This window comes from Semicossyphus pulcher, unplaced genomic scaffold (genome assembly GCF_022749685.1).
Source record: "Semicossyphus pulcher isolate SPU_LCO1_2020_fin unplaced genomic scaffold, fSemPul1.0.p SCAF_5, whole genome shotgun sequence".
Lineage (NCBI taxonomy): Eukaryota > Metazoa > Chordata > Actinopteri > Labriformes > Labridae > Semicossyphus > Semicossyphus pulcher.
In genome coordinates, this window is record NW_027211726.1 from 30,106,866 (window position 1) to 30,128,999 (window position 22,134).

The 22,134-nt window shown below is 40.4% G+C and overlaps 1 protein-coding gene across 2 annotated transcripts in view; it reads right to left on the reverse strand.

The window, feature by feature from the left end:
- Positions 1–21,183, reverse strand: part of thrb (thyroid hormone receptor beta) — a 156,680-nt gene extending 135,497 nt beyond the window's left edge. For both annotated transcript variants that reach the window (XM_069681018.1, XM_069681017.1), the window contains exon 1: positions 20,877–21,183. The gene's annotated coding sequence lies outside the window, so the exon portion shown is untranslated. The remainder of the gene's footprint in view (positions 1–20,876) is intronic.
- Between the last annotated feature and the right edge of the window lie 951 nt (positions 21,184–22,134).

The window sequence follows — 22,134 nt, forward strand, 5'->3', positions numbered from 1 at the left end:
GGAGGCTGCACCGTGGACGTACTAGCCGTAACGCTGGCAACGGCGTTAGCAAAAGTGAAATTTTAGTATTAGCATTATATTCAAAACAAAAATATGATACTTGCTTGTACAATGCAATGTTAATATATCAATTATGTAACTCATTTAATAACTTTTTGGTTTACTTAATAATTTCACATGAAAAGGAAAGTACAGACGAGGCCACTAAAATAAAAAAGTATAACAGGGAAACTAACCAAAATATATTTAATCAGAAACTGCTCGAGTTTCTGTTGTGAATAAATAACAGATTCACTTTAGGCTGTCTCTTATTAATGGCATGAAATATTCAAAAACTCCATAACATTATGTTATACTCCGGTGTCTCTCCCACCGAATTTCAGCTAATTAGCGAGAGAGTAGAGTCCGGTCTGACGGACAAACACACGATTACAAGTTAATTTAAACACAACGTGACGGACAGAAATACTCTCCGTCAGTTTTCCCTCCATGTTGTGATGTTTAATGAAGCCGGGCGTTAGCTTTATCCAGAGTTAGCGTTAAATTAGCTTTACAAGGACACTGCTTACGTGGTGTCTCTACCGAGTACAGAATCTGCATCATCAGCACTGCACAACAAACACAAGGAGATGCAGTAACTTCCTGCAATTCATCACGAGCTACACAAGCCGCGGCATTGGCTGGCTGCGCCCGGTGATGTTTTCACAGCGCATGCCGTGCATCATAACAAAGACCCATCTAATCGATGATGAAATTCGCTGCCAACTATTTTAATCATCGATTTTAACTGATTTAATCGATACGTTGTTGCAGCCCTAGTTGTAATGTAACGATTGAATGAAAACGACATTAAATAAGACGCAATGTTAACGTTAAATACCGATAGGAGCACCATTTGTCCATGAGCTTATCAGTACTTTCCATACTGACAATCGCGTACCAGAACCAAAAACACCGGTTCTTGATACCCATCCCTACTTGAGGGGGGGCAAAAGCATTTCTCATGCAATTCTTATTAAAACACCTCAAGAAGAACAAGTCTGTTTGCAGACACCTGTTCCAGGCTTCAGGTATCGTCACTGGATGTTTCAGCGAGGTGTCGGTGTTGTTTTCAGACATCAGGCTATTCAAATAATCCATCACTTTGCATGTCAATGACAACAGTGCAGGTGTTTTGTGCAACTATCAAGTTTGTTAAAATAAAAGAGGACACAACAGCAGACGTGAGATTTATTTAAAGGCAAACAAAAGGAAAAGAAAACTCTGGTAAAGTCACAAAGAAGAAGGAGGAAGGGCCTCGGGTTAGATGAACACTGGATAAAAACACTGTGAAGGTGAGGGGAATTAAGGGACAGGTGGGACAATAAAGGCACAGGTGAAAGCAGTAAGGGTGGGGCACACAATCATTCACGCGGAAAAGACATGAAGTAAAGGGACGTACAACGGAAAGCAGAGTGACAAAGTAAAACAGGAAAGGATTTCGCTCAAATAAATGACAGATGATTACGAGCCCATATTTAGGTTTATAGTTGAGCAGCCGACTCTTGTTGCCAGGCAAACTGGCTCATGTCATGTAATACAGAATAAAGTGTGATAAATCTGTTTGGAAGGGTGGACAGGGCGATGGACCCGTCAAACAAACAAAGCACTTTTTAACAGTGCAGGTCGCAGAACCAAGTAGTTTTGGTGCCAAAAAACGGCAACAATCACGAGCTTTAACGTTCTTTCTTGTCCCAAATAATCTTGACTGAGAGCCCACTCAGCAGCTTTATCTGAAACTTTCAAATGTAGATGGAAAAATCCAGAATAATTCTTTCTTTTGCTTTTAATCAGATTTCCTTATTATTTTTAAATAATTTAAGGTCTAATGTGTAAAATAATTGGAATAAAGATAAATCATTCCTGACCATCGCACATGGGTCGAAGCTTTATTGCCAGCATTCAACAACGTTACAGTTTCCTATAATTGTGACAACAAACAGAGCTCATCAAAACAGCTACAAAATGTGAAATGTTCCAATAAATTCAACATCAATTCAGTGTCCTTCGTGGTGACAATAGTCACCTAAATGTCTGAAAAGTCCTTTCAGCCGCTCAGCATGTGCAAAAAGAAGAGCCGTAATCTAACTGACTCAAAGTCCGCCTGCTGGAGACGGAGAAGGAAAGATGCAGTTGAAACGTGGTTTTAACCTCTATCCAAGGTCACACGTGAAACACAACTGTTTTGCATGAGTCACAGAACAGACGGCAGGAGTCAGGTTTCACTGTTCCAAAGACGAGAGAAAGGAGAGCTTACGCAGAGAAACAGACAAAGGTATTTAAATGTTTGTGTAATCCAGAAGGAAAACGTCCTCACTCGGAAACCTGGGAAACACCAGGAAGCTCTGAACATCTGGAGAACACCTTTCTAGCTGTGGATCAATGTGGCAGGATCATGCCCTGTGTGTGGCTCTCACTGGCAGCGACTGGGAGTCTGGTTGGTGGAGGAGTGAACAGAGGAGAGACACAGAGATCCTAGAAGGAACCCTGCTGCCGAGCACACACGGCCTCAGACAGGAAGAGCACGAGCGGGCGAGGCGCCGAGCCAAAGCCGAGCTGGAGTGTCTTCAAGTTTGAGTGTCCTCGAATGACCCAGCCAGAGTTTGAACTTGAACTCCAAAACAAACAGTAAGGAGAGCTGAAGAACGATCCCCCGAAAATCTGACAAAACTGCAGAGGATCTGCGAGGAAGAGTCTGCTCAAGTCGAGTCAGGAGGACGTTAAGCTTGAAGCTTAAGAAAACATCCAGGGCTAGAAGCTAATATTTAGAAGCAACACGCTCCAGGAGTGGGGGCCAAGGTACATTTCTGGTGGAGCAAATTTCAGCTTATGAAAACAATACAGACAAGGACATTTAAAGGAACTTAACACACCTTTCTTTTCCTGTAGAACAGAACACAAGGACGCAGTGTATCTGCTACTGTTTCTTGAGCTCTTTTGCTGCTGGAAAAGGTTGAAGAGGTGGAGCTTTGGCCTCTATCGAAACTAGCAAGAAAAAATCTGGATGTTTATGGAGCTGAAGTGGTGCTTTGGTGAGGGCTCACAGCATGGAAATAAAACTTGGTGGCCACAGGGGGAAACCGGCGTGATATTTGTTCACCACAGAGTAACTTTTTGTGGCCACGGACCATCAGGCCATGGTCAATGTGAAAGCCTGTGTTTTATAGTTCAGTCTAAACCTGCTGTCTCTTCTCAGGAGCGTGTGCAGCTGTTTATATTGAAGAGTAATAAATTAAAGTTATAATCATCAGAAAAGTTAACGCCTATTTTCATCCACGATTAATCAGTTGACTGTTTAGTCTCTGATGTCAGAAAGTGTAAAAATGCTCCCTTCAATTTCTCAGAGCCCAAAGTGACGTCTTCAAAATGCTTCTTTTGTCCAACCAACAGTTTAAAACCCCAAAACTCCTCATTTACAATCATAAGTGGCAAAGAAAGCAGCAAACCTGCACATCAAGGAAGGTGGAACCAGCAACTGTTCCACATTTGCCTGAAGTTAGTATTATTATCAATTTTTAAAATATGTGCCATTTAATTGACTTTCTAGCTATTACTCAATTATTACACTGCTGTGTAAATTACTTGATTCTGATTGGTTAATCACAGCATTCCGAGGTCTGTTACTTCTCAATAGCAGACCGTTGCTATGAACAACAGACCGTTGCTAGGGATTCAGCTCTTATCACACAATCCGGAGCACTAACTCTAATCATATTAATCCGGCTTGTTTACAGAGTGAAAAAGAAAAGAGACACAACAGCGGGAGAAAGCAATAAAGGTTAAACGATGCAAAAACTAAAGAGAGAATTACAAAAGACGGCACATGAAGTAAACATTAAACGGAGCCCAGTGTGTGTCCTGCTCACCCGTTCCATCCCGCGATAACAACCTGCTCACTATACATTATCCCTTAATTAATCGTTGCAGCTTTAGCTTAAAGAAAAACTATTATTTTCATTACTGATTAATCCTGAGTATATTCACGGTTTATCTTTAGTCTACATAATTGTCTATTGAATTGTCTATGTTTAATTAATCGACTAACAGTTGCATCTCTGGTAAAGTGTCTAACAAACAACGCCTAACCAATTGAACTCACAGACTAAACAAAGGGTTGTAAAATCTGACAGGAATCGAAGTCACGTTTAGCATTTATGAGGCTGTTATCATGGGAGAGAGAGAGAGAGAGAGAGGGAAAGAGAGAGCGAGAGAGAGAGAGAGAGAGAGAGAGAGAGAGGTTCACTGAGTGTCTCAAGGACACACCGAGTGCTGCAGGGTGCAGCCTGAAGCTTCTAGTTAAAGGAAAGTAAAGGACACTACACTTTTCCACCACAGTCCTACTCCAGGCTGATAACTCTTCAATACCACCTTAATGTCATTCTCCTTTCAATTACAGAATTTTTCCATCCACTGACTCCTCTGAATAACAACACCTCTCATCATTACAGCTGTAGAGTTAACGGCTACACACTGTCATTCTTTTGTGTGTGACCAAGCTGACTTTGACACTCCAACATGAAGGTCAGCGAAATGTTTTAAAAAGAGTCGAGTGAAAGAAGCGTTCACTCAGCTTTAAGCACACGACGACCATGGCTGCTTATGAAAAGCATTACAAGAGTAATGACATTAGTGCCCCATGCTTCTGGAGGATTTACTCGTTTTAGCACGCGTGTGGATTTTTCCCTTCATTATTATCTTAATGGTCTTTCAGATTAAGAGCATGACTTACTGATTTCACGTTCAGAACACTGCTGTTGCACTCAAAGTCTCCAGAGCTAGAGAGCTCCTCATCCTTGATAACATCCTTAGAACAAGAGGAGAATTGAAACAGGATAGTAACGTTTAGGGCCTATTCAGTTAGCTGTAGGTCATACCTTCATGAGCCCTGATCTCCAGGCTAGTGCTCGTGAGGGAATATGGGTGCTTTTTTAATTATTGTTCTGGCAAAGAAAATTATTCAAAGACTTTACAGATACTGTAAGGCTCTATTTTAGCTGTACATTACAAATAAATGGCTTTAGGGCTGTTCCCGACTTTAGAATAGTGTCAGTGGAATCAGATGTGCCTGTTTAATATGAAGCTTTCAGCTTAGTGCCACAAAAACTGCTGATTGAGCCTCCATGAAGCTCATGTTGTTCACGCACCCCTGCTGTCAGCTGACATTCAAACATTTCCATCTGACTCCTTCTCTGTGTTTCAAGTTTTTTCACCGTCTTTTTCTCATCATTTAACCAGATGAAGGATTTTGTTCAGCTACTGAGCTTAAGTTAGCTACAGCTCGACTAGCATCCGAGCTAGCCCTTCCAAAGACCCTCAGAATGACCCCGGGGGGAATTCACGAAGCATGGTTGCAGCCGCTGATAGCTCCATAAATTGCGTATCATTGGCCCCCGCTATTTGCTCCATCTCAAGGTCCGATTCACAAAGCAAACTGAACTGATGATATTCAAGTGCAAACTAGCCCATACAGTTCCGTGCAGTGTGCTCTTGTTTTGTGTCTGGTTGTGGAGAGAAGCTGTCTGCACCTCCTCTCTCTGCTGCGCAGTGCTGCGCTCTAAGGCATCAGTTGAGCGCACACTGACGGATCTCAGCTCCATGCACAGATCGATGACGAGCAGGGAGAGGAGGGGGCAGCTCTTTTAACAGCTTCTTGTAAAGTCCAGACTCGACAGGTGTTTACTAGTTTCACTGTCTGTGACGCAGCTTCATTTTTTTGAACGAGCCTACAACAGCAGCTCGTCAAGTAATAATCCCCGTCATGTGTAACGGCTCCTGACCCTCCGCCTGTGTCTTTCCCCCGTGTGCCGGGGTTGAGCCTCAGACTGATTGGTCTCCTGATTATAATAATATAACATAAATTATAATAATGTAAATATGTTATTAACCGATTGTTTTTACAGACAAATACACTTGTTGGTCACACAAAAGGTGAATTGTCGTAATGATCAGTGGAGACTTGCAGCGTGACGGTCCTTATAACACCGTGCAGCAGTTACCACCAGCTCTCTGCAGACGGTAATATTTGCACTCTAACCGCGCGGTGCTGTTAGCGCTGACGTTTGTGAAATAGATGCTTTTTGCCACGCCAGAGCACAGAGACTGTTTGCTCTCTCAACCCTCTGCATGTGCTTGGAGAATGAGTCTTTCAGGGTCATCTGCACAGATTTTACGAGCGCAGAAGCCGTGCGATCCTTCAGTGAATCATGCCCTCTGATTCTTAACTCGAAACTGCTTCATTCAGTGTTTTTTAACATTTTTAGTTGCTCCGTTTAATTTTAAGAGATGGAAAACTGCGTAGAATCGGCTCTGGGTAAAATCTCGGTGAACACATTAAACAAGCTAGCAGCGTCAAACAAGCTAACAGAAACTCCCGTCACAGTCCCTCCTGAAGTCCAGTGTCTGTCGAAGAGGAGCGTCAGAGAAACACTGATTCTTTATGTGCAGCTGCTTTTGTTTTATTGTTCTTACTAGTTTAAATCACAAGGTGCGATTGTTTTGGAGGTCTGTGATTCATCAGTTGAGGATAAAATTTGTGCAGCCATTAGCATATTTGGTGTTTAAGTTTTTAACTCTTCACTGAGCCTCTAGCAGCCAGTTAAAGACGGGTTATGAAACCAGGAAATGTTTGTTGCTTTTCATCGATACACAACTTTTATATTGTTAATTAAATGATTGAATTGACTGATAGATGAGTCATTTCAGCGCTAAAGGGAAGTGCACTGAGAGATTACTAATAACGTGTCTCTATGTTCCTGAAAACACCAAACCAAGATCATGAATGTTTATGAATTCAATATTTTATGATACATTAAAGTCACTTATTGTTGAACATTCTGCTGGCCGAGGCAAAGTTAAACATTTCTACTTTTAAATCAGAATCGCTCTGTGAAATGATTATCGTTTAAAACAAGCCAGATAAATAAAGTTGCTATAAATGTATGAAAATCTTTCAGCTGCTGCCAACTTTAACACTCAATTTGAACACTCAATCTTCTCACAGCTGAAGTCATGCAAAGTCAAGGTGTTTGCCTCTCTGACCACAAACCCACAGGTACACGCAGTACTTGCCTTTATGATGCTGTTTTGTGCTTAATGAGCTTCCGCAGCCAAAGACCCATTATTCCTGAGCACATGTTGGAAACCCGACACTGACAAACCAACGCTGTGAGAGAGTTTTACAGAGGAGAGCGAAAGAACCAGCAGCTGACGGGATGTCATTTCATAAAGCTTTTGATCTTTTCTACAGTTTTGTTCTGGCTTAGACGGATGTGTTAAAGAAAGTTCAACAATTAGAGTGACCCTTTCCTTTTGACGGTCATCACAGTTACAACATCAGCCCTATATCAGCTCAACAACTGCAGAATGCTGAGCCTTAAACGTAACATACACCCAACATACCCATGTGATGTGTGCCGAAAAGCAACAGCGAAGTCATCGCAGCCGTCATCCTCACAACAATCAATGTGACAGTGGGCTGCCAGCTACGGCTAGCTACAGCACCGGTAGCCATATGACCGGTAGCTAGCAGGATTGCAAACTGGACATGATGAAAACAGATGGTCGGCTGTAATTTGTGTGTTTGGAATGTGTTTTAAATGAAAATAAATGAGTGTTGAAATAACTTGTGTAAATGTTTTTATTAATAAATAGATATCGAAAGCTTTTTTCCCTCTGGGATTCTCCCAAAACAGTCTGCGTCTTATATTTCGGTGTGACTTATATTCCAGGTTTTTATGGTAGTTATTTGATGCTGTAAAAAGGGGGTGTGGCCTCATGATTGACAGCTCTGTTGACAAATGGGGCTCCTGCAGTGTTCTGTTCCCGAGTAGCAGAGTAGAGGAGGACTGGCGAGAGGAGACGTAACTAACACGAACACTACCGTCATTGAACTTTCTTAAGCATGAATATCTGACACAAGAAGCTGTTCTGCTGCAGACTGAGCCCACCTATGGGTCCAACACGTCAAGGCTACAAGGTAAAGGTGTGTGTCTGGTAGAGGAAGGGGTGGGATGTCAATACTGTGCCTCTGTAACCCAAATCTCTACTGCACACACTCTGGATACAAATGAGCAAGATGGCAGCGCCCGCTCCGGGGGTGTTTTGATTTCTTTTTTGTACAATGAGAGGAGACACATCGTCCATCTTCATAAGCAGTCATTGTGTCTGTGTTTGAAGCTCCTTGTGTGTTTACAATTTACAGTCATGGATGTGCACCAACACCAATGTTTTTGGGCAACCACAAACTGGACAACTCTATGTGCTGAACTGAACAAAAAGTGTATCAGAGTACAACCCCACACCCCACCTTTGTTTGTCGCACTTCACACCATGACTGCTGATGAGGCACAAATACAGGAGCAGTTGTTTTAACGATTTAAAAACCCCTGTAGTCTCACCCAACTCTTGTCTGAGGGCCATGACAGCAGTTGTTTCTGACAGCTGCAGAGTACAGTATGTGCAGCCAACAAAACATCACACCACCCGCAACAGTTTGGCAGGAGCTCGGCCTCTTCGACACTTTCACAGCCTCCCACTCTGAAGACGAAGGACAGCTTCTTTCTTGTTGACAAATACTGAATATAGGTCAAAATGGAACTCAAAGTATCAGACAAATTATGGCACAGGAAACGGAATATTTCTGTGTCATGTTTATGACTCTCTGCACTCCGGCTTCAGGATGTGTGAGAGGTCTAAGATGCCGGAGTTTCTGGTGTCTGTTTGAATGCAACACGAGACAGATAACTCTGATACTCACAAGGCTTCAGAGGTCACTTTTACTGCTATAACTTGTGTTTTTGAACCGTAATTTGGTTTTAAAAAAACATTTTATGACTCGTACTGTAAGTTTAAATATTCACTGAGCCTTTGTGCAGTTTATTTAAGCCACTTTAACACAGCTTCATGGGTGTAGTTAAAACAACACCCACATTTCTCCAATAAACAGCGAGTCAATAAACAGTCCAGTGCTGAATTGTTCAGGGGAACACAGGAATGTATTTACATGTTTCCACAGGGAGTAAAGTCTGTGTCCGGCATGCAGTTTAAGGTTGGCGGTGATACAATTACACAAGACGTGATTTATGGCTTACATTATTCCTTACACATTACTCACAGTGGTTGTCAGAGCGATTTACAGAAAATATTTATGATCAATCTATTTTTAAAGCCAAACATTTTAGTTTAGAACAAATGAAATTGGATTAAGAACGCAGTTTGAGCACACTGAGGACCCTACACTTAATGACCTACGCCTCTCAAAGGTTACCGAATCACTCATTGACAAACCTAAAACATTGCAGCTACGCAAGACACTCTAATTACCTAACATTATATTTGTGTATATTTTGGAGAACGTGATATTAGATTTTTTAAATGTGTTAATGAATTCCTTCAGTCTAGGTCTAAGTGTAAGGGTTAGGGTTAGCTGTGGCACTATCCTCGCGGACCAACATATCCCGTGATTCAGATTGCGGACTCCTAAGCTAGCTAGGTAGCCCTCTAGCTCCCTGTTGCTTGGCGACAGGAGCCACGTTTGGTGACAAAAGGTTAAGGGCCGGAACAGCTGGTGACGCAAACAGGAAATCCTCCATAGACCGGACCGTCTCATTTCGGCCTTCACAATCTACACAGGCTACAAATGACTCATCCTCTGTAGCCCGCTTCCTCCGAAGGATGCAGCCCCTGAATTGAGACACAGCTACAGCCTCTGGGAGCGACAGCCAATCTTTCAGGCTTCCATTGTAGCCAGGAAAGCGATAAGGGATTTCCATGCCAAAACTTCCTTATCCATGCTTTGTCTTGTTTACAATCCAACTGGCAACTTGATAAGTAAAATTAAGTCGGCGACGTCTACCATCAGATCTGTTTATAGAGATTAATATAAAGCTAAATCGTTGTCAGTCACACTACGCGCAATACCACTCAAACTACACGAAAACCAGAGCACATCGGTCAACCATTATCTTGTCCCATCTACAGAATTTATATTCATATGAAGAATCTGTTGATGGAGATTAGTGGAACTGTAACGGTGCACTGGCGAAGGTTCACTGGGAAGCCAACCAAAGATAAACCTGTAGCCTATACGTTTTCCTGATATGTGCTGATATGAAACTATAAAACTATATAATGCAAAAAACAATACTTTGGGTGATTTAGTGATGGTGTTATCACATAGTTTGTTTTGTCCAATAGAAGGTGCTCTCACTCGCTTACTTATAACCCTCTCGGCACTGTCTGCAGCTCATGCAGCAGAGCATCACAGGTGAGCAGATGCTCGTCCGCACTAGAACTGGTTGACAGTGAATGACAATGATACTTAATCCTCAATAGTTATGGCAGATCTTTGTTGGAGAAATTATCCTTCTAAGAAACTTTGCATAGTTATATCAGGGCACAATCAATGCACACTCCATGTAGTAAAAGTCTATTTCCATTCCACTCAAAATATCTTTATGTTATTTGCTATATTGGTTAGCCTTTACTGGTACATATGGGTACATTTCCCCTTTATAGCCTGCGCCATATTTGTCCAAAACATTCTGTAGGGCTTCTTCACAGAATGGGGAAAATACTTGGTGGCTATGGAGGAGCTTTTTGTGGGTCCATAGTAAATGTCAAACCATTTCCCACATCCTAACATTTTGAATCACAGCAATTGTCTTTGTTTTTTCCACTAAGCAAGGGATCTGGAGATAATTCCACCGAGGCAGTAAAACTAGAGAGCAGGACTGGGTTGCACCAGTTATTTTTAAATCTGTCTTTTATTTTGTGTGGGAAGTTCTTCATTAAGATCTTAGTAACTACTGCCTTTATAAAGTGGCTTAATTTATGGTGTCAAATCATGTTAAGTCAGACTGTGGGTGCAGTCGGATCGGATTTTACTGACAGTAGCCAACACAAGGAAACAACCTCCCATTTGCCTTCATACTCTGACTGAAATGTTGCTGAATCCTGATTGGTGTTTGACGTGTTTGACATCACACATTTCCCACTGAGCCCTGACCACTTAAAAGAAAAAGCAAAAACAAAACCATAAATTTTCATGGGAAATCACTTAATGTTGGCGATTTTCCCAGTATCAAATGAGAAGGAAGATAAATCACTGTTAAGTAACCTAAATACACAGTAATTACACATAAAGTCTAAAATTAGAGTAACTTGCACAGAATTAAATTACAGGGAGAGATGGGGAATGAGATGTACACCAATCAACGTTCATAAATCCACTTTGAAATACTTGGAAACAACACTTCAGAGCTTGGCTGACAATCCTCATATTTCAGAAGCTGGTAATAGTTGAGCATACATTAAATCGTGCCAATTTTCCAAAATGCTAACAAATATGTGCTAAATATGCTATAAAAAAAAAAGGGGGGCTCAAAAGAGCATAGCAGTGCCTTTCCTGATGGTTTGTATTCTTTGACGTAACACTGGTTCACCAGAAGGCCAGTATGTGACTTTGTTTCCATTTATTCTGTTAGCAAAAACATTTTTGACTTTCTCCATTTTCAATCAACATACCAAGAGGTTTGCTATGAGCTGATCAAAAATAAATGAAGTAGCAGCACAAGCAGCTCTTCACATGAAAAAAACAGATTTGCACTTTAAAACACAAGGACGCCTGACAGGGTTTAAATTACAGGAGCAGCGCACAGAGGTAGCTTGATAACAGGGTGTTCAACACGCCATCATTTCCCTGGAAATAAACATTTTGCTATGATTCCCCTCGTGCTCAACCAGCCCCTTGTTGCTACCCTTTTTGAGTCCTAAACAGGCAACAACCTCCAGCGACCGGAAAATGCCAAAACTGCAGTTCCTCTAATGGCCACTTGAGGCTGGCTCCAAAAGTGAGTCAGTCTCCATTGGGAGAAATAAGCAGAAATAAACATGTTTACAGCTTGGTACAAAAACAGTTTGGGTCTCTTTAGCTCATTTATGACACCTGTACGGGGGTGCATTTTTATAAAACTCACCTGTTTAAATAAAGACTTAAAGTTATGCAAATTTAGGGCCGTGGTCACAGGTTGCTGCTAGCTGCCCCTCTAGAAATAATAAGGCTTGCTGTGCTGTTTATTGTACTGAAAGAGCATTCAAGAAGTCTCTACTCCACCTTTTTGGGCGAGTGAAAAACTAGCATTGTTTTATGTATATGTCAGCAATAATTAGCGAGCACTGGTGTCATGAGAGTCAGGGTTGTCGTTGGCCTTTCCCAGCAGAGAAATACAGTGTTTAGTGGGGAAATACTCATTATGCTTTTTAACATTAAATATGTCCGATCCAATTTGTTTGCCACATTCCACATCACATTTTAACTAGGCTATTCCATCTTAGCAGGTATTTCTTTTTATAAAGCAAAATCAGTTCAACCCGCAGTTACTTGGAGTACTTCCTAATCTCTGCATAGAAGCTTGTTTTTTTTGGTGCAGTGCTCCAATTGTGCACAAGCATTCCTCAGCAGAGGAGTGGCAACCAACACGCTTCAGTTCTGTCAGTCAGTAAAAAGAAGAAAAAAAAACATAATCACAGCTTTTTGGACACAAAGTGCTGCATTAGTCAGACTTCTAGTATTTGCAGAGAGAGCTGCAGAAGGTGAAAAAGATTAGCATTAGCATCAAACTCAAGCTAACGTGACAGAGAATTCATAATCTACAGTCTAAAGACAACAATTCTGCCCGATTTAATCCAAATCATAACAAGTTATCAGCCGAGCTCACAGAGAAGGTTTCAGTTTTGTTGTAGGGATTAAATATGTGAAACTGGTGTCCTCAGGGGGTAAAGTTGAGCACAAACAGAGGTTTGCATTTCACATTAAAAGTTTATAATGTCAGCACGCTTATCTGAGTCACACAGACCGTCTGAGATAAGTGTGTGAGGGATAAAAGTTCTTGCAATTCTTGGTTGTAAAGTCACATATTAGGTTTCAATTTCAATTTAAAATACTGAAAAAAACTGAGTTGCTATTTTAAAATTAAGCTAGCGCGGTTATGGATTTAATATTAACTCAGAGTAGCTTAAAATGGATTAAGATAGTCACATATGACATAATTATACTCGATTACATGTCTGAAAATATAAATTGTATTACTGAAGATAAATGTAATGAGTCCAAAATGGCAAGACTTGCAATTAATGCTCAGTTTTTGTTTAAATTGTATCATAAGTCAAGTTTTAAGCAAAAAAAACGTAACCCTATTTAAAAAAATCAGCACAAGTAAATCCCAATGAATGCATGTGTTCATTACTTTCATGTGTAGGCTCATCAAGATAAGCAGTAGGTGGTGCAAATTCTCATGTCAGGTGCTATTAAACAATAGCAGAAGAGGATGATGCAATAAGAGGATGCACTAAAGCTTTAAAAACACTGGATCCAGAGTTCCCAAAATGCCTCAGCGTCTTTTCAGCAGGCCCATGATAACAGGTACAGCTTGTAACACAAGTTTTCCATTAAAAAAAATTGTATTCAACAAACACAAGCTTAGATAACCCTGATGACATAATTTCTCAGACTGTACAAAGCTCATCTAGTGCCACAGAAGAAGTTACACAACCATTTTCAAAGGCTGGATAGCAGTCCTTAAGGGGTCATTCAGGTATTTTTAAACCTACATGAATAATGGGTAGCAAAAGTTTTGGAGCCATGAACGGGCCGTAATGGCTGCAGACGATCGAAGGACACCCACTGGAAGTTCTTGACAGAGATGGACCATTTTTTAAAGCGTAACATGTTTGTTTTGAAAAAAGAAACAGACATTACATTACTCTTTTCAAAGTGGCCAGACTTCACTGACAAAAACATTCATTCTACCTCGAGAGCACAGTCGTTGCTCAACTACTGCTGCCTTGATTGTGTGGCTTTTCTTTGAGATTGTGTCTTACAAATACACAAATGTTTTGTTGGATAGGAATCATTTAAAACACTTAAGTCACACAACAACACAAACAAATTAACCAATCATTGCAGCGGTAACCCAGAAACTGCTGCGTAAAAGGTAAAATTGCATTTAATCTCATTAAAGTCTGGCTGAAAAAAAGGGGTCTTACTCTTGAAGAAAAACCTCAGTCACTGCAGGGATCCTTTCAGTAATGCTGTCATACATGTAGAATAATAATTAGAGCCGGTCTGTGGCAAAAACAAACACTTTTAGTGGACTTACTTTGATTGCATGCACAGGGATTACATTCAGCCGCTGCAGCCTGAAGAAATCTACTGGAGCAAGTCCAAAACTTTTTCTACCTATTCGTCATTTAGACCCCAAAACATGTGAATTACTCAGGTTAAAAAATACAGGAATTCCCATTTCAAACCAGATGTGTAATCTCTGGAGTTTCCCTCAAGTTTCCTAAATGTTGGAGTCCTGCCTCGCTGTTTACCTGTTAGCCTACCTGTCTGCCAGCGTGTTTATTTGAGAGCTGTTTGGCTGAATCAGTGGACCAGTTGCCAAGTGTAATCCTGCCTCAATGACCGAGTGAACTGCCTTCAGACTCAACCTGCTGTGTCCCAGCGTGAGCCTTTGGATCCCGTTACCTGTACCCTGTTACTGAAACCCTCACAGCCAATGTGATTTGATTTCAATAACAATAGGTCAACACGTGCAGAATGCATGAAAAGTTCATTACTGCAATTCAAAGCTTTTATGGAGGACGGCCGGAGTGGATTTCCTCTCTCCTTACAAGACCCACTGCTGAGGGGAAACATTAACTCGTGACCATTACTGAATATTCAAACTGCGAGATATAATCACATAATTGCTGTTGTTCGACTTGTAATTTTAGAGGGGAATTTATGTATGATTGCAATTATGCAATAATGAATTTCATATTACGGTAACAGTCCACATTCAAGCTTTCTTAAATACTTCCACATGTAACAGAGGAAGTGGTTAGGTTCATTGATACACATCTATGGGATGCATACACAGCAAGAAGGCCCTAAAACTGACACAAGCTAGAACTCATCACTTCATTTATTCTTCTATTTATCTTTTACCAGCTACTTTTACTGTTTCCTATTTTCTCCTCACATTTACAACATACAGTATGTGTTCCTTTTATTCCTCACACAACAATCTGTGGCCTATTTAACAGCTGCTGTGAAAAGAAGCACACTCACATCACATGTTTAGCTTAAGCAAGTTTAGCACAAACCATTTCAGCTAGCTTAAGATAAAATCTTTCTGAAACTACACCAGTCAATTCAGGACATATTTTTCCTCATTATATTGTGTACTGCCATAACCTACATATAACCTCTGTTAATGTTAGTTAAAGCATTTTAGTGTTCTTTTGAAGGCATTCATAATATAATATATTCTTAATATTTTAGTGTTTGTCATTTCCTGCAAAAATATAAAGGTTGATGACATCCAATCTAACACTTTCTCATATCTTTTTATGTCTCTCAACCATGACTAGGCCGATATATTTTGCCATGTAACTAACTGTTGCACAGGACTTTGGCGCTAGCTGCTGGGATAGCATGTCATGCACGCCAAACCTTTTGATTTTACAACAGCCTATCAGCGATCTGTCCTAACTTGCTTCTTGTTTTAAAAGGTAAACATGGTATTAACATGACCATATCAAATAGCACTGTCCTGGATGGTTCAGGGTATTTTTTGTTCAATTGTAATGTGTTGAGTTGCTGCTTATTTTTGTCACTTTGAAAGTTACACATGATACACTTTCTACTTCAACAATCACATTAAATTGGGTCTGCATACACAGCTCCAGAAAAATATAAGAGACCATGTCATGGCCGGCCCAATCCAGATGTGAACCCCATTAAAACCTCCTGAATGTGATCCAGAGGAAGATAGATGGTTCATGGAAGCCATCGAACAAAACCGAGCTGCTCCAAGAGCGGCCTAACGTCACCCAGCAGCTCTGTGACAGACTGGTGGAGAGCATGCAGAGCTGCATGAGAGCTGTCATTAAAAACCAGGTTATTCCACCAAATATAGATGATTTAACTCTTCCTGATTAAAACATTAAAACATTAGTACTCTGTTGTTTAAACATGAACTTGTTTTCTTTGCTTTTTTCGAGCTCTGAAAAACATATTTTTGCATCTTTTAGTTTTCTTAACCAGACGTTATTTTCTGCAAATAAAAGTCCTAAATGAGAACATTTTATTTGTTTTTTACAATAAAACAAAAGTTCATTTTACACAAATACAAACCTATAAATAGAAGAACCAGAGAAAAACAAGATTTTTGCAGTGGTCTCGCTGAGCTGTACATAAACCCAACAACTTTCATATTTCAGGCAACAATAAAATAATTATCACCTAAAATGTTACTACAATTTGGTGCTGTAAAATTCTTCTCAGTACAATGCTATAGACCAAATAGATATAGATACAGTATTACAACAGTCACTTAAAATCATAGCGTCTAACACGTTAAATTACAGAACATTGGCCCTAAGTCATGTTAGCCAAACACGAGCTAACTCTTTCAGACTCTAAATCCAGCGCTGTCTTTGGCATGTTTACTTTTTGCAGATAAACATGTGACAGGACTTATCTGCTCTCTCTTCGTTCCTCACCACTGTTTGCTCCATGCCATTAAATGATTTGTACATGATGCAGAGAAGTTATGGTAAAGGAACATTGTGATGCGTTCTAAATGGACAAATGTAAGCTATTATACCTCCACGCTATTTTGACCTCCAACACCTGACAATTAGCCATATGAATTACAATTTGTTCATGTTTCTGTCATATGTTATCTTTTAGGATGGATTGTTTGATCAAAAGTGATCCTGACTTTGCAAGATCAGATACATGTACACCAGACAACATCTAATAAAAGTATTCTGGGAACAACTACGAGCACGCCTGCCTGTCTGTTCATGCAAGCCAATGCAGATAGCCAACGGCCTCTTAGCTAAATAAAGCACCAGAAGCAGTAGTACCGGCTTTTACTGTGCTCGTATCATGACTGAGTGATACCTCCTTCACAGTCACAGGTTGACACATTTAATCCTGCAGCTTAATTTTGTTCTGCAAAGTTGCAAACAGCTGCAAAAAGAGAAAGTAGTAATGCATTATCTGAATAAGTGCAGACGATCAGGTGACAACACCCCCCAGGCGCTGTATGTCATGAATCATCTGCTCGTGCAGATAGTCTTGTTCCTTTTTTATGTCCGTACATTCTCCGGCACGGCGGCCATACGTCTGCAACACAACTGCACATTTAATATTTAACACTAAAGGGACACACTGGATTTCTTGTTGGTGTAAAAAAGCCCAACATGATGCATTATGGATCCTATACATAAAAAGTGGTCCCTGGTGATCTTAGCTTCACTGTGGGTAAACTGTACATCAAACAGTTTCAGTTAGGCGGTTAGAAAGATGAGTATCAAGACTCGGTGCAGGTGGCAGGAGGGCAACACTTAATTTTAATGTGCCAAGAAGTTATTAAAACCCTCATAAATCACTGAACATACTGACTGTAATGATAGTGGTTGCATATTTCTGGTTCAATATTCTGTGCGGCCTGTTTTACAGTTGATGTTTTTTCTGAAGCGTAAATTCACATGTTAACACATAACTTAGAGAGAAACCTGAACTAGCTGGATTCTGCTGGATAAATACAATGTCACAAAATTATTTGTTTCTTAAAATGAAAACAGTCACAAGACACAGGCTGCAACGGCTGCAAAGTTACGTCTACATGGGTCTCATTGAAGTACGCTAAAAGTTGTTGCTTTTGCCGCTGACAGGCTCAGATTGTCATTTGAAGTGTCTGACAACAACACAGAAAGGATCTCACAGAGAAAAACCTTTTCATTAAAGAGTAAGATGCTTGTTTTGAAACCAGAAATAGCGAACATATCGCTTTTGCAAGCCACCAGACTCCACTGACAAAATGTGTAATTTCCGCATGCCGAACGTGGAACTTGCTCGTCTTCTGGCGCCTGGATTAGATGTTTTTATTTATATAATTGGGTGTTAAACAAATATTGCATTGGATCCTTACCAACTATTTAAAACACAGACAAACCAGTTGAGGGAGCTGTGACAAGCAACTCTTGTGGTCTGCCATGTTAAATGAATGTTTTTGTCAATGGAGTCTGGTGGCTTAGAAGAGAGCGAAGTAACAGCTGTTTCTAATCTATCTCTGCAGGGATCCTTTCTGTTATCTTTTATTTAGACGCAAAAATGTGTAAAAATACGTTTATAAAATACCAGAATTCCCTTTCAACAAGTGCAACAAGACAGAAGAAAGACGCAGGCGTCAACAAGCTGTCTCTGGACACGGCCACACATTCACGAGTTGAGGTCTTGTCAGGTTAATGAGGTGAAAACGTGTTGATTACGAGTGTGGAGTTAATATTTACAATCCTCAAACAGGCCCACATGTTTAAACTTGTAGAACTGATAATAGGTGTGTAAAAAATTAGGTGTTGCATTCTTGCATGGGTTATTACGCTGTATAAAAAGTATTGCATTAATGTACTCTATTAAAGTTAAAATTAGGGCATGCATTACATGAATAGTAATTCTTGGCTGACTGTAACTGAAACAAATCTTGTTTTCGTACATAGATAACTTTATTTTTAAATCGAATCACCAACTTGCAGGAATGTATTGAATCAGTAACGTAATAATTTACTGAGAAAAACTGTGACAGTGTCTAACAGGAAGGACTGCAACAAGAATGCAAGAAGTTTAATCTGCGAGAGTCCTAGATGAAAAAACATCCCGACCCACACTTCCAACACATCCCTCCTCAGCCGCTGCATATGATCTGATGTTACTACTTTCCCCTATTAGGAGTCGAGACTTGTAAACTGACAGACGAATCATAGGGGTGGGGCCTCCAGCTAGATCTGAAAGCAGCCTAACAAGTTCCAACAAACACATCAAAGGGGTAATTGTATTGAAGATTCAATACGAATGCTTTCCAGCTATCACAATGGTGCCACAAACTCTTCTTTCCCTGCATGTGCACATTGTTTTAATTTATTTTGAAAAACCTGCTGTATGCATCCTGCAGTAATACACATACACGGCATGCAGCGCTGTTGCAAAAATGAGCCTGCTCTGCGAGTTCCCACAAAACAGCAGCAAACAGGCAGAGGGAGCGACCTTAAATACCCTCAGCTGAGGACTGATGCTGCCTTCAGTAGCTGCTTGGAAACTTCCTTTTTGCATAAAGTGAATAGGAATTGTGGTGCATTTCAGTGCTTCGTGAATAAAACTTAAACATTGCAGTATCACATATTTATCAAAAGTATATTTTTAAATGCACTTATGCTATTCCATGAAATGATGAATAATGTGCAGGAATTCAAAATGTTTAAATGCCACAATAAATCGTGGGAAAACATCCATATAATAATATTGACATAAAAAACACAAAAAACATAACACACATGTGATATTGGAATGATGGTTATATTCTCTCTGCTTCCTATTAGAATAAGATGCTGATTATCTGCAGTAGCTGTGTTTTACAAATACTTCTGGATATTTCTCTTTCCTTGGCTCTAAGGAATAAAACGTGCTTTTATTGATATAATAAATTACACTTATAAGGCCAGCTGCTGTCATAGTTTCAATGTCATCCACCCCCTAATCTTCACAGCCAGGAAAAAACCTCCTACAGTCACCTTGCTGGATCATTCATGCAGAAGTATTATCACTGACACGTGTATTTTCTGACAGCCTTTGAAGGCATCATCTTATGATCTAATATGTTACCTATCATAAACCCACTGCAAACTACGGCAAGACAAGAAGGACAGTTTTTAATTATTTGTAAATACGCCGACTTATCTAACTTTACACTCGCATACAAATCCCTCCCCGGGGCTAATGCCACATATTTCGTCAAATGAAGCATTAGCAAACAACTCTTGGACCTCTGTTTGCGCACTGCTAGTGATGACTGATGTGAAATGTTCAGAAGTCCAACCTTTAAGGTCACTAATGCACTGTGAAAGGATTGCTTATTTTGCATGCCAGATGTTGATCGAGCGCTTCAGTGAAGTTCGTGTTGCAAAAGCGAAAGCAAAGGTGACATCAAAACAATGACATTAAATAATTGTCTGACAAATAATTCAGGCCACAGAAGTGTGCGAGACTCCGCCAGACAAGCGTAATAAGAAGCTGGTAGGGTGCCCGAGGCTATGAGGGAAACGATGACTTGGGCCCATAAACCAACTCCCCTCAAGTCTTGAGTAAAGCTAGCCCGGGTACGTGCTGATTTCTTCCACTTACAGAACCTCCCTCCAAAAATCTACCAATTTAATAAGCTCTCGCTTCCTGCTAAAATTAACAACCCACAAGAACAACTTAAAAGCATGTTTCTGAAAAATAACAAACCATTGTTCAATTCGGCGTTAAAAAAAGGTATTATAATTCTCATTAAACTCCAACTTTTTACACCAATTCTCATTTTATTCCTGCTTTCTCATACCGATAAAATACACCCTCGTGGGCGTCTGGAAGCTGTGGTAACCAATTATAAAGTTTAAATATTACAGTAATGAAGTACAGCTTGCTGGATAAATTGTAACCGAATTGTCATTCAGACTTTAATGATTCTGGAAAGGTCTAAGTCATGTCTACTCAGGTGTGAACAGTCTGCCAATAAGTGAAGCGACACTGAATTGCCGAAATTCCCAATGTAGTTTGGCGAACACTACTTCCTCCATATGACATAAATAACACATGTTGTAAGCGTGAACATTAATATGAACATTTCGCTCATGGAGCGCAACATACGGCCACCTTAATGCCGTACTGTCAGGCACTCAGTTTTTGGAGAGGCTGTCATTGGCTAGACTGTTGTCAAAAAATACCCCAAAAAAATGAAACATACCGCATATGCAAGACGAAGCTCGTATCCAAATATTATTTGGAGTCCCAGTGCCTGTGCATTCCTCCTCAACTGGAACCAGTGTCGATCTTCGTCGGCTAAACTGAACGGGACACAGCGCCAGGGTTTAACCTGAAATGACCCGCGCTGGTGCAAATCAGGCGAGAGCTCTGCGTGTGTGTCTGCGTGTGCACTGTATCTGTGTGGAGAGAGTGTACACGGCTACGGGAGTCTGAAAAAAACTTCAACATGGAGCCGAAAACAAACCTCAAAAAGCGGCACACTGACCAAACTGACAATTGTAGCGCTCCGACTGATCGCTACGGGGAATCAGAGAGCTGATTCACGGGCAGGAACCGACCAAAATAAGCCTCGCCCTTATTACAAACTCCCAAGTTTTTTTTTCTCCTTTTTTCGATGGCGGTTGGCTGTTTTTACAGTAGGCCTGGTACATGCCGACAGGGCAGGAAACATACTGCTCCAACTTACTGTGTGGCTCTGTGTGTGTTCAGGGGAGGCAGGAGGAGGATTTGGATCATATGATTATTAGTGTGTGTACATGGCTTTACTGTATGCCATTACTGTAATGATTTAATACATGGTCTATTTTTTTATTTACATGCTATTTCATTTTATAGTCGGTGTGAGTATTTGCATGTGCTTTACAAAACAAACCAACAAAAACATTGTATGTATTATAAGAAAATAATTGTCTTCATGCTGTGAACGTTGACCTTGAAGTCACTTGATCCCTTTGTCTGCTATATTTCTTGAATTATTTAGACATTTTTGCTGATATGTTTTTATTAACAGCATAAAAGGTACGTGACGCCAGCTGCTGTCAAAGTATCAGTGCCATCTGCCCCTAAACCTTGCATCTCCACACCAAGGAAAAACCTCCAACTGTCACCTTTCAGGATCATTCATGCAAAAGTACCCTTGTATGCTCTTATATTATGATAAGCTAATGTAATGTATTATGCTTAAATATAAATTTTTGCATCATATTACATGAATTTATGTGGTGGGGGGCTGCTGCTGCACCAGGTAACTGTGATTGGGGAGCGATGGGGGGGGGGCTGGATTGTTAATAGCAGGTGCTAATGATTTTTACACACCAAAAAATGACAAATAATTACAGTCAACATCATAGTTACCAAAAACAGCATAAAAATTATTTATTTGTGATCAAAAACGACTGTAGTACTGGCTAGTGTTTAAAGCAGAGTCATCTACTGTTACTAGGCAAACAGCATTACAT